We start from the raw sequence: 11645 nt of genomic DNA, 5'->3' as shown, positions 1-11645 counted from the left end.
TTAACTCATTACATGCTGTTTCTGCAGGAGGTATTCGAATACTCCACGAGTAGTATTCAAATACTCTAGCTCTCCAGAAAGTATCCGAATACTTTCACTCCAGTATTCGAATACCACAACGTATCCGAATACCAAACCCCAAGTATTCGAATACAACTAAGTATTCGAATACTTCTGCAAGGGTAACCGAATACTTTCTTCCCAAAAAGTATCCCAATACTCCAACAATGAGTATTCGACTACCTGATGAACAAGTATTCGAATACTACACGAAAAGTATTTGAATACTTCTTCAACAGAATACAGAAATTCGAGCCAACTTCTGCATAATCCCAAATTTAAAGGTCCAAAAGCGATTGGGAGTCCAATGACTCCCTAAACAGATAATCACCAACAAGTTATGAACCCAAAAACACATTCTTTTACTCAAATGGTTAAAGTTTCTCTTTTTAATTGATTAAACAAGCTTTAAACTCCAAAATGACAAAGAGGTGATCATGGTATACCTCAAAGGCTCACAACTCCAAAAATGAGGCACAAATGGAGCACTCTTCACAGCACCAAGGTTCAGACTAAAGCAAGACACGAAAATGGCACACCAAGCTTGGTCTTTTAGGCCAAAAGATCACTTCTTGGCACCACAAAATGCCATGACAAGGTCTCTCCCTCACAACTCAGCAACACAGCCTCAAAACACTCCCAACCAACAGCAACAAAGACTCAGAAATGCTCCTCAACTCACCACCAAGGCTACCTCACACAATACACAAGTGTTTAAGTGGCATGAACAAGGAGAAAGGTGACACCTTTGGCTCACAAGAGGGAAGGAAGGTGAAGGTGGCAATGGGAGGCTCAAGGCTGAAGAGAAATTAGCAAACACTCACGTAGGAACATCACACATGGCCTAGGGTTTTGTGCAAAGATCCTATTTATAGCCCACTTAACTACCAACACACAGTATTAACTTTAATTGCTACGCTTAGCATTTTAATCCCAAACTTTGGATTCTTAACCTACTCAATTTTACAAGAATTATCATATTTTTATTATATTTTTCGGAGCATCTTTCCGGTACGCGCTTTTCATAGCCAGTATCAGTTTCTGGCACCAGTTCTCATTATTTGGACTTGAAACTCGTTTTACAAGTCCTATATATCAATCTAGTAATTATCATGCACTTATTATAATTTTCCGAGATACTTTTTCAGTACGCATTTATACCGACTAGCAGAACCGGTATCTGCAGTTTTCTTCCGAAAAGCGTCTTTCAGTATAATTAACCACTTACTATATTTATATAAGCCTTATAATAATTATTAGGGTCAATTATGGAATCATTTCCTATTTTTGCATAATTAATTAATTAAATTCCTTAATTAACGGTGCGAGTTCTTACAGGAACCCCTTAGTGTATTGTATTGAGTAAAATAAGATATAAAAAAATAGTTTAAATAAGTATTCTGCGAGAGTTACAGTTATGGTCATAACTTTTATTTATTACGCTTTTTACGGTTTTAAATGATCGTGTAATAAACAGAAAAAGTTTACTCGCATTTTTATAAATGAATTGCTGTGATTGTAACTGCACTTAATATCATAATTAATGTTAACAATACCGGTGTACAACGGGCTGTTACAGAACATGATCATGATGAGTGTTCTAAACCCATAATTACTTCTCACATCTCTTAGTATAATGTATCATATTTCCACATATAATTCTCATCACACAGGGGTGTTCTAAACCCAACATTCCTTGCACTAATAATTGTTCATCAGCCCTTACACCGATAATTATACCTCAGCTCATTAGTTAATCTTATCCTTTTCATTTTGACATTACACAATAACTCTTTCGCTAACCACATAATTTCACACTCTATGCACCTTAGCTCATACCCTAATCACATGATTTCACATAAAGTTGTACATTAGCTCACTCACTATTCATACTCTCTCACTTTGTGATTGTACAACAATAACTCATAAAATCCTGTCTCCGTTCTAATCCATTGTCTGCTACGGCTCACATAAACCTATACTCAATATTATAGGGCAACCCATCAATTTTCCTGCTCCCTTCCACCCTTGGTGGTTAGAGAATACTCCTTATATTGAAAATACCTCCACTCCGTCTGTCACTCCATATCAAACACTAAATGATTTTACAAGCATACTACTATTAGTAGTATATATATATATATATATATATATATATATATATATATATATATATATATATAAGTTATAGAAATATAAATCCTCTGTGCACTGGGTGCACGTTATACGACTTGATAGTATGGATATCTCCGTGCGGATTATGTTCCCGGAGACTATTATTATCTTTATGAGTAATATGAGACGAGGAAGTATCCCGCATTGATGTGATCGCTAGTATAGTTGAGATGTTTTATATAAATGCACAAATAAGAAACGTTGGGGATGCTCCTAGAACAGGGACATCTGGTGGTAGGTTACCATTACTGCATGAATCATAAGGATAAATTCTCTGAATCGGTGGGTCATTTACATCTGGGGCCCTTAGGAAAGCAAGAGCTCGAGGGGTTTAACCTGGGGGTGTTTGTACCCACTGTATTGGGAGGATTGTGTTGTGTGAATAACGCAAGACAGGATATCGAGTAACTTTAAGTGAACAGAAATATATCGAAGGGAATATAATATATGAGACGTCATGAGAAGGTAATTTGAGGTATGAGTTCCGAGCACTAGGAGATGTGTGTATGTGTACACCGAGTGTGGTGATATAAATTTTGAGTTCCAAGGAAAGTGTGAAGTTTGTTGGGGATTATTGCCCTATGATACAGAATAGCAACGTGTTAATATTGATGAATTGAGTGAATGTTGTATTAGAAGGGACTAATGAGGAATAAATGTGTAGTTAAGATGGTGGCTTGATGGCCTTTCATAAGAATTTAGTTGTGATGGAATTAGGTGAAAATGTTAATAAGGATCAGTGACTCAAATATTAGTGATTAAAGAAAGGTTGATAACTGGATGAAGTGATTTGGAGCACGGTATGTGATACATGCTAAGTGAGATATATATATATATATATATATATATATATATATCCTAGGGAGATACACGGTATTGATAAAAAAAAACTTAAAATTGTTTAAGGATGAAAGTAGTGCCAGTTGATAAAATAATTGTGTTGGAGATTACCAATATGAGGAGACTTATATGGGAGGATTATGATATAGTATTTTAAGTGGGACATCCATGACAAAAATGTCGATAATGAGGAAATGGAGGTATAAATGAATGAAAAATATGTTGAATTTATAACATTGTTATAGAATGATGAGTAGAAATGGTTAGTTGGTGAAAATATTAGGGGTGAGGCCTTTGATACGGAAGGCATGGATGGATGTTGAGTTTAGGCTCTGAGAGGGCTAAATTGATAGAGTTTAAATGGTTAAGTGATAAATAGATTAACAGGGAGTGTAAATTATAAATATGATTTTGTGGATGGAAATATTCATGAATAGAATTGTGGGTGAAGACCTTGAAATAACTGACAGGGAGTATGAGCTGTTGTGAGGATTGTTAGCTTCGAGTCCCAAAGAGAAAGATATAGTGGTGATTATCTAAGAAGATATGGAGACACGGGACAAAGTAAAGTAAAGTATGTAAGAATGGAATGTAATGTGGGTTGAGATTATTTGGGTGCTGTAGCATGCAACTGAAACTAAGAGGTATGAGCTTGTGCAAAAGCTAAGGAATCAACAAAATGGTAAGATTAGTAACATCAATGGAAAAGACTGGTATAATGGAGATGTTGGGGTATTGGTGAAACAGTAAGGACAGCGAAAAGAGTTAACTATTAAAGAAAATGCGAGTTGAAAAGATTCCAGGAATAATCAGTAAGTATGCATGAGAACGGTTAGAGCCTATTATGGAAAGAGTTAGAGGCTTTTGAGAACGACATTGGGTCAGAAAGATAGATAAAGATGAGAATGAGATGAAGTGAGACAGACAAATTGTAATGTGGTTATATACTACCTATAAATTAGTGAAAGTGCAACCGTAAACCATGAAAAGCTTAAATTATTGTGAATTAAAGGTCGTGGCACCATAAGGGACAAGTTTGTAAAATGAGTATATTATGAAATACAATTAACGAAAAAGCAACAATGGTTTATGGAAACAGTGAAAATATAATGAATTAAGAGGCCAGATCCCCGAAATTATCAAGTTTGTGAAGGATTGGGTAACGATGGATACCACAAAAATGAGGTTAAGCCTGTGACGAAGGTAAAATTTTTAAGATGCACACCTAAGGAGGCTAATAGAGAGTGGAAAGAAGAGATTATCCAATTACACCCCGCGTTACGGGATCGTTAGGATGTTAATTTTGTGGACAAAATTCTAAAAGGTGGGGAGAATATAACACCTCGTAATTCTAAATTAAGTATTAAAATATTAAATGAGTAATTAAGTGAAGGATTAGTGAAAATCCGGAAAATTAAGCCAAAATACAAAGAAAGGGCAAAATGGTAAATTAGCCATGCACACAACCCTGGGCATGAAAAATTGAGTAGAAGGTCTCAAATGACAAAAATAATTCCGGAAACGGACTAAGGACGAAAAATCGAATGGATAGGCAAATTTGGGAAAAATCAGTGAATAATGTTTTTACTCATGTAAAAATACTGCGGTATAATTGTACCGATAAGCGTGAAATTTTTATCAGTATTTTTAGGAAACAAAAATATGACATGAACGAGAAAAATACGTAGGTCATGAATTTGTGGTTGAAATTAGTGATTGATTAAAGTTAAATCGCGTGTGGGATCCACCTATGGCTTAAGTGACTTAAAAGTCACATTTACATGACATCTTCTCTCTCCCCTTCCCCCTTCAAGACCGTGACAGCCCCCTCCTCCTTGCCCATGGAGTTTTTTTGATTCTTTCTCCATAACTTGATCAAATCTTAACCGAATCGAGTGATTCTTGTCTTGAAATTCGATGGAAATCAGAATCCGAACCCGTTCCACCGATTAGTTTCCCTTGAAACCCTCTCAATTGTGAGAAAAGAGGCATTTACAGCCACAAAATTCTTAGGATTTTTGTGATTTTGGGGTTGATTTCTTGAGCCATTGCTTGTGGAGTTGTAAGAGGACTCTTGTGACGTAATTGTGGGTAAGTTTCAACACCCCTCATGGATTGATTTGAAGATTTATTTTCGAATTTGTTTATAAACCCTAAAGAGGGCTTGTTTGATTTGTGATGTTAGAGAGCTCAAATGGAAAATTTGCATTAGATGATAATGTCTTAGCATGATGTGTTAGAGCTAGAAATGCCATGAAAATTATTGGTGAAAAATATGGTTTTGTAACTTAGAAAATTTTGAGGTTGTCATGACTTTGAATTTTGAAAATGTGTTAGGATTGTATTGGTGAGTTGTTGTACGATTATATGTTGATATAATGGGATTGTATGAGGTGTGGAATGGTTAAAATTGGGTGAAAATCCCTTGGAATGGCTTATGTGCAATTCGGCCTTTAAAGGGAAATTAATGAATGGATGTTGTTGGAAATTATTTGAGTGATGTTTGATGTGCTAAATGGTACTTAGATGAGTTGTGTTGTGGTTTAAAGGTTGGAGAATCAATGAAAAATGGTTGATGGTGTTGAAAGTCATAAGGATCCTAGAGTGAAATATTAGGCAAAACGTTGTTTAAAAGACGTAAAGTGAGAAACGACACTTGGTATGGCCTTTTGGCAACCGAAGGATGTATAATAAAATGAGAAAGAAAATTTAGAAAAATAAATTTTGAAATAAGCCTTAAGAGGCCGAACCTACAAGGTGTAGGGGTGAATTTTGGCATTTTTCGTATTTTGATAAAATTGTCGTGTACTGATGATTCGTACATGGTTGTTGTAGGTTGCCGTACGTTGAATTGAACCCCGAACCGTGAGTCGGAGGATTGCCCTTGGTCCTGGACCAAGTGGGATTAAGGTAAGTGGTTGAATCATGCTTGTATCGATGTAAATTGCATGAATTCGTATGAGTTTTGAGTAATTGGGAATGTCCTCTGTGTAGGCATTCTGTTGAGTAACAAGTTTGGAAAATAAGCTGCTGTGGAGCTAAGTGGAGGAACATATTGAGGTAACCTCTTGGTACTGGGGCTTGTTCCCCTTGTGTGTTCCACCATACCCGTTGAGGGTGATGGTAGGAAATGTATATGAGTAGTGTAGAATAACATGAGCATGCATGTAGTATTTATGAGGGTACTTATGTACCGAGTCTCTGGCCAGTAGACAGTTTTTGCCTTCGGGCGTTTCGGACTTCCACTGGATAGGTCTCCGAGAGGGAGTTCCAGTTGACCCAGGGTCATGGTGTGTGACCCGGATAGGAGCACACTAGGAAGTTTTGGGTGTATGCGGATGGGAGGGATACCTTGGTTGATGTTCTAGGAACACGGCTTGGATGTGACCCATAGGCTTATATGCCGAGTACGTTGCGTGGTATTGGTAGCTACCATTCCCGCTTCTTCGTATTTTGTATTCCTATATTCCCCAGTTTCTCTAAATCCCTTGCTTTATCCCGTTTTGAAAAGTGGTTATTTTATATTATTTATATGCATCGAAGTGAGCCATTGGGCGCAGTTTTTGCCAGAACCTCTGGTTTACTGAGATATATTCGTATATCTCACCTCGTCTTGGAGGCTTTATTTCAGGAGGTAGCAGTGGCACCGGAGCAGCGGGCCAGAAGCCCGTAGGATGATTAGTCGGAGCACTTTTACTATTTTGCATTTAAAAGGCCATTTGGCCTAGGCTAGACTTAGGGCATGAACATTCCATATGTATGTAGGATGAGTTTCATATTCATAATTGTTCATGTCATTTTGCCTAAGTCTAGTTAGTTGTATATGTCATTTGAAGTTTATGTTTCATGTTGTAATTTAAAGTTTGAAGTTGTAAGTTGTAATATGTAAGTTAAATATTGTAATTGTACAATTGATACATGATGTACTATGATGTGAGGGCTTTAGGCCTATTTAGGTTTATGATTCATTGTATGTTGAGAATTTGCATGTAAATGGACTTTGGTGATTGAAACAAGTTAAGGAATTAGACAGTGAGCCATATGGTATGAACTGTGTAATAAATATAAACTGAGTTGGGTTGTAAGTGCCTCAAGGCATTGTTGGTCCTTGTGTGGGCCACCCATTGGTTATTAGGTACATTTGAGGTACTAGAGAGCATTTGCAAATTTGGGGATTTTAGGAAAAACAAAGGAAACTCTGGCGAATTTTCTGTAGAATTGGCAGAATTTATGCGAACTTCGAGAGAGCATATCTCCCTCTACGGAGGTCCGATAGGGACGTGCCATATGCCATTTTAAATCTTGCGATGTTCCCTACATGGTGTTAAAATCTGAGAATTTTCTGAGTTTCACGAAGCCCTGTAGAGACATGTGAACACGGACTGTCCAGAACACACCTGTGCAGGGGCTGTTTCTGGCAGTTTTTTGGAATTTTATTCCCGCTTCGTTTCTGGGCCAAGTTAAGTGTATGATATGTCAAATTGAAGCTTGAGGTGTCTAGTTTATGGTATAAAATTTGAGAGCATTTGAGTGAGTTATTTTTCTGCAGTAATTCGTGGAGTGAAGGATGTTTAGAGCTGTTTTGGGGTTGGTTGGCAGTTTTGGCTTGTTCAACTTCAAACGGTGATATCCGGAGCAAACGAGATCGAAATGACTCGTGTGATGGCTCATTGAAAAGGTAATTAACTAAGAAAAAAAGATAGCTAAAGATGAAGGTCTGGTCTTGTGCGGTGTGTCCGCAGAAAAATAATAACCGAACCATGTTCGGATAGGTAGAAAACATAAGATTGAGAAATTGGCTAAGTGGGTTTATGGGAACCCCTTAGTGTATTGTATTGAGTAAAATAAGATATAAAAAATAGTTTAAATAAGTATTCCGCAAGATTTACAGTTATGGTCACAGCTTTTATTTATTACACTTTTTACGGTTTTAAATGATCGCGTAATAAACGGAAAAAGTTTACTCGCATTTTTATAAATGAATTGCTGTGATTGTAACTGCGCTTAATATCATAATTAATGTTAACAATACCGGTGTACAACAGGCTGTTACAAAAATTCAGATTCAAAGAGGAATAAATGTAATTGTTTACATTTTGTAAACAACTTTCTTTCTTCTTTTCAGTCTATTCTTCTATTTTTTTTTTCTTTTTTAACTCTTTTCTTGCTTGTCGTTTTCTTTTCTCATAATATTTTCTTGTTTTTCACTTCTTTTCCTTTCTTTTCTTTGAGCGTTTTGCTCGTTCTTTTTGATTCTAACCTATTTTTCTTCTTTCTTCCTTGGGATTTGCGCTTTTGCTTGTACTTCTTCTTTCCGTTGAACGCTTGTATAGTCACAACTTATATCCACTCCTTACTTCAATTCTGAATTTAATCTTCTATTAAGGTGAGGATTTAATTGGAGAAGTGGCTATTCACATTCAAGGGTTTTTCATGAATAAAAAGGTCTAGGCTCAAGGGGGCTTAACTAAGGAATATCATAAAGGTTAGCTATTTGGCCATCTAGTTAGAGAAAGAATATGCCTATATCATTTCTACAAAATATATCACAGACCATTTCAATCAAGAAACAAAGCAAGTTCTAGAGTATCTCAACAGTAGAATGCACACTCAATAAAAATGTTCTGTATAGGCTCAAAACCTCACGGCTATAAATGCACAGTAATTATCCTGTTCTTTATCTTAAAAAATTTCATCACTAAAGAGAGAATATTCAATGAATCATGAAAATCATTGCAATGATGCTCATTATCAAAAAAATTATGTAAGCACATCATCATGCTCTAAATCAAATCACTGATCAATTTTCCTACCAATCTTCCATTTATTTACACTAAGAAAAGTTTAAAATTTTCACAAAAATAGTGGCTTTGGGTTTTTCAAAACAAACTAAATATTAAAGATTCAATAAAAAAAATTAAGCTAAAGCAAAGAAGAAGAGATTTGAGATAGTTCCCTGTTTTAGCTGGATATTTTGTGTATGCTCATAAAGTTCCTCCGGCTTACTCAATTGTGCTTATATGAATTTCCCGTTCCCCATTCCCAGATTTAAATGTTGTTGTCATCAGCAACAGATTTAAATCAAAAAAGAAAACGCATCGAGAAATAAAACAACTAGTTGCTCTCTCTTGTTGTTTGTTCCCTTTTCTTCACCTGTAAAATTCACTCAATGATAGCCATTAGTCTCAACACCTTCTCCTATATTTTTGTATTTTTTTTAAAGAAAAAAATTAATAATAAAATTAATCAAAACTAAAATCAATCTCACGAGCCTGACGTACCTGACTTATGATCATGGTGGTTCAAAACATAATATTGGTGATGAACAAGCTCCATCATTTAGAAATTGTGTCCTACCATAGTGCTATTTTGCATATGGATGAGGTAAAGTAGTCTCAGGAACATTGAATTTGGTATTTATATGCTTTCCCTTGCTCCTCGGCTTTTCCATCTTAACTTTTGGCTTACTTTCTTGAGAAGACTCCTCATTGTGTTCTTCTTCACCTTTCTTTTCACTAATAAAGTAGACTTGATCTTGTGGTTGAGCTACGGAGGAGGGGACTTCTTTGTCAAAGAATTTGAAAATTGCTTGCTCTCCGTCTACTTGTAAGATCAGCTCACCTTTAAGTACATCAATCAGCGCTCCTGAAGTTGCCAAGAAGGGTCTTCCAAAAATAATAGGAATTGTGGCATCTTCTTCAATGTCAAGGATGACAAAATCAACAGGAATGATGAACTTGTCAACCTTAACTAATATATCTTCAATGATGCCGTAAGCTTGCTTTGAAGAGCGGTCAACCAGTTGCACTATCATCTTTGTGGGCTTTACTTCAGTAATCCCCAGCTTCTTCATCATGGAGAGTGGCATGACATTGATGCTAGCTCCAAGATCACATAAAACATTGTCCACTTCCATTTTGCCTATAGTGCATGGAATGCTGGAGCTCCTTGGATCCTTTACTTTAGTAGGTAACTTCTTTTGGATGATAGCATTACATTCCTCCGTCAGATTCACCATCTCACATTCCTGCAACCTACGCTTTATGGATAATAGATCCTTCATGAACCTTGCGTAGTTGGGCATGTTCTCTAAAGCTTCGGCAAAAGGAATGTTGATTTGCAACCTTTTGAATATGTCTAGAAACTTTGAACACTGCTGCTTCTGAATCTCTTTCTTTAATCTCTGAGGATAAGGGATTCGAGCATATGGGAAGAGATCTAATGGCTTGTTCTGTCTTTCTAGAGCTTTCTTCTTCTCCCACTTGAATAGTTTCTTTTCGGCTTTTTCAGGATTGCTTTTGTCAACTTCAATTGTATCTTTTTCCTTTTCTTTCTTCTTTTCTTCCTCTGATTCTTCTCCATCCTTCTTCTTTTCTTCGGGCTGCTCCTCTATAGGCTGAATCACTGTACCACTCCTAGTGGTGATAGCATTGCAATGCTCCCTTGGATTGACAACTGTGTTGCTTGGGAAAGTACCCTGAGCTCTCTCAGAAAATTGCTTTGATAACTGGCCAATCTGAATTTTCAGATTTCTTATGGAAGCTTCTTGATTCCGGTGTGCTGCTCTAGTCTCTTGCATGAAAGCAGATGTGTCCTCTCTGAAAGCATTTGCACCTTGAACATAATCAGAAGTGGTCTTGCATAACTGTGCAAAAGTTTTCTCCCACTCAGAAGTGTTACTTTGTTGTGGGGTATCTGGTTGCACTGGAAGGGGAGGATTGAGCTGATGATTGGATTTGTGACTCAACCCTGGATGTTGATTCTGATTCTTCTGATCATACCAGAGTCCATTGACCTCTGCTGGTGGCTTTTCAGTTGTTCTCATGTAGTCACAATCTTCAATTGCATGAGCCTCTGCACAAATACCACATTTAAAATTAGAATTATTAACAGAAGAAACTTGAGAAGAATTAAAAATTTTTGTAAGAGCATCTAATTGTTCTTGTCGTGTCTTGTGCATTTGCAGCATTTGTTCATTTTGGGCTAAGAGCGCATCATAGCCTTTGAGCTCCATAATTCTTGCTCTTCTTGGTGCAACTGGAGCAGGGGCATTGTCAAATTCTTGAGACGCTAAAGATTCCAACAACTCTAGCGCTTCCTCTGGAGTTTTTGTTTTCAGTGATCCTCCTGCAGCAGCATTCACCAGTGTTCTTGTGCTGGATGTCATCCTTTGGAAAAAGATTCTTGCCTTCTCCCATGCTTCAATTCCATGTTGAGGACACTTCCTAAGTGATCCTTTGAATCGTTCCCAGGCCTCGTACAAAGATTCGCTTTCTTTTTGTTCAAAAGCTGTGATCTCCGCTTTGAGTCTTGCCATTTTTGAAGCTGAGAAAAATCTAGCCAAGAATTTTCTTGCTAAGTCATCCCAATTGGTTATGCTTCCTTCAGGTAGAGACTGCAGCCAATCTCTTCCTTCATCCTTCAGTGAGCATGGAAATAGCCTGAGCAAGATAGCCTCACGAGGAACTCCATTTACTTTCAATGTATCACAGTAAAGTAAGAAGTTATCCAGATGACTATAGGGGTTCTCTGTGCTTCCTCCAGTGAACTGTTCTTTTTGAATCAGTTGC

At 36.9% G+C, this 11645-nt stretch overlaps 1 non-coding gene across 1 annotated transcript; it reads left to right on the top strand.

The window, feature by feature from the left end:
• Positions 1–11279: 11279 nt before the first annotated feature.
• On the top strand, positions 11280–11386 carry LOC133310868 (small nucleolar RNA R71). The gene has a single exon (XR_009751501.1). It is a non-coding gene; the product is annotated as a small nucleolar RNA R71 (small nucleolar RNA).
• The last annotated feature ends 259 nt before the right edge of the window (positions 11387–11645 follow it).

Source organism: Gastrolobium bilobum, unplaced genomic scaffold (genome assembly GCF_033153095.1).
Source record: "Gastrolobium bilobum isolate Gb01-03AN ecotype WA unplaced genomic scaffold, APGP_CSIRO_Gbil_v1 utg37842, whole genome shotgun sequence".
NCBI classification, from domain to species: Eukaryota; Viridiplantae; Streptophyta; class Magnoliopsida; order Fabales; family Fabaceae; genus Gastrolobium; species Gastrolobium bilobum.
The sequence above is the reverse complement of the archived record's forward strand: the minus strand, read 5'-3'. Positions and strand labels throughout refer to the sequence as shown.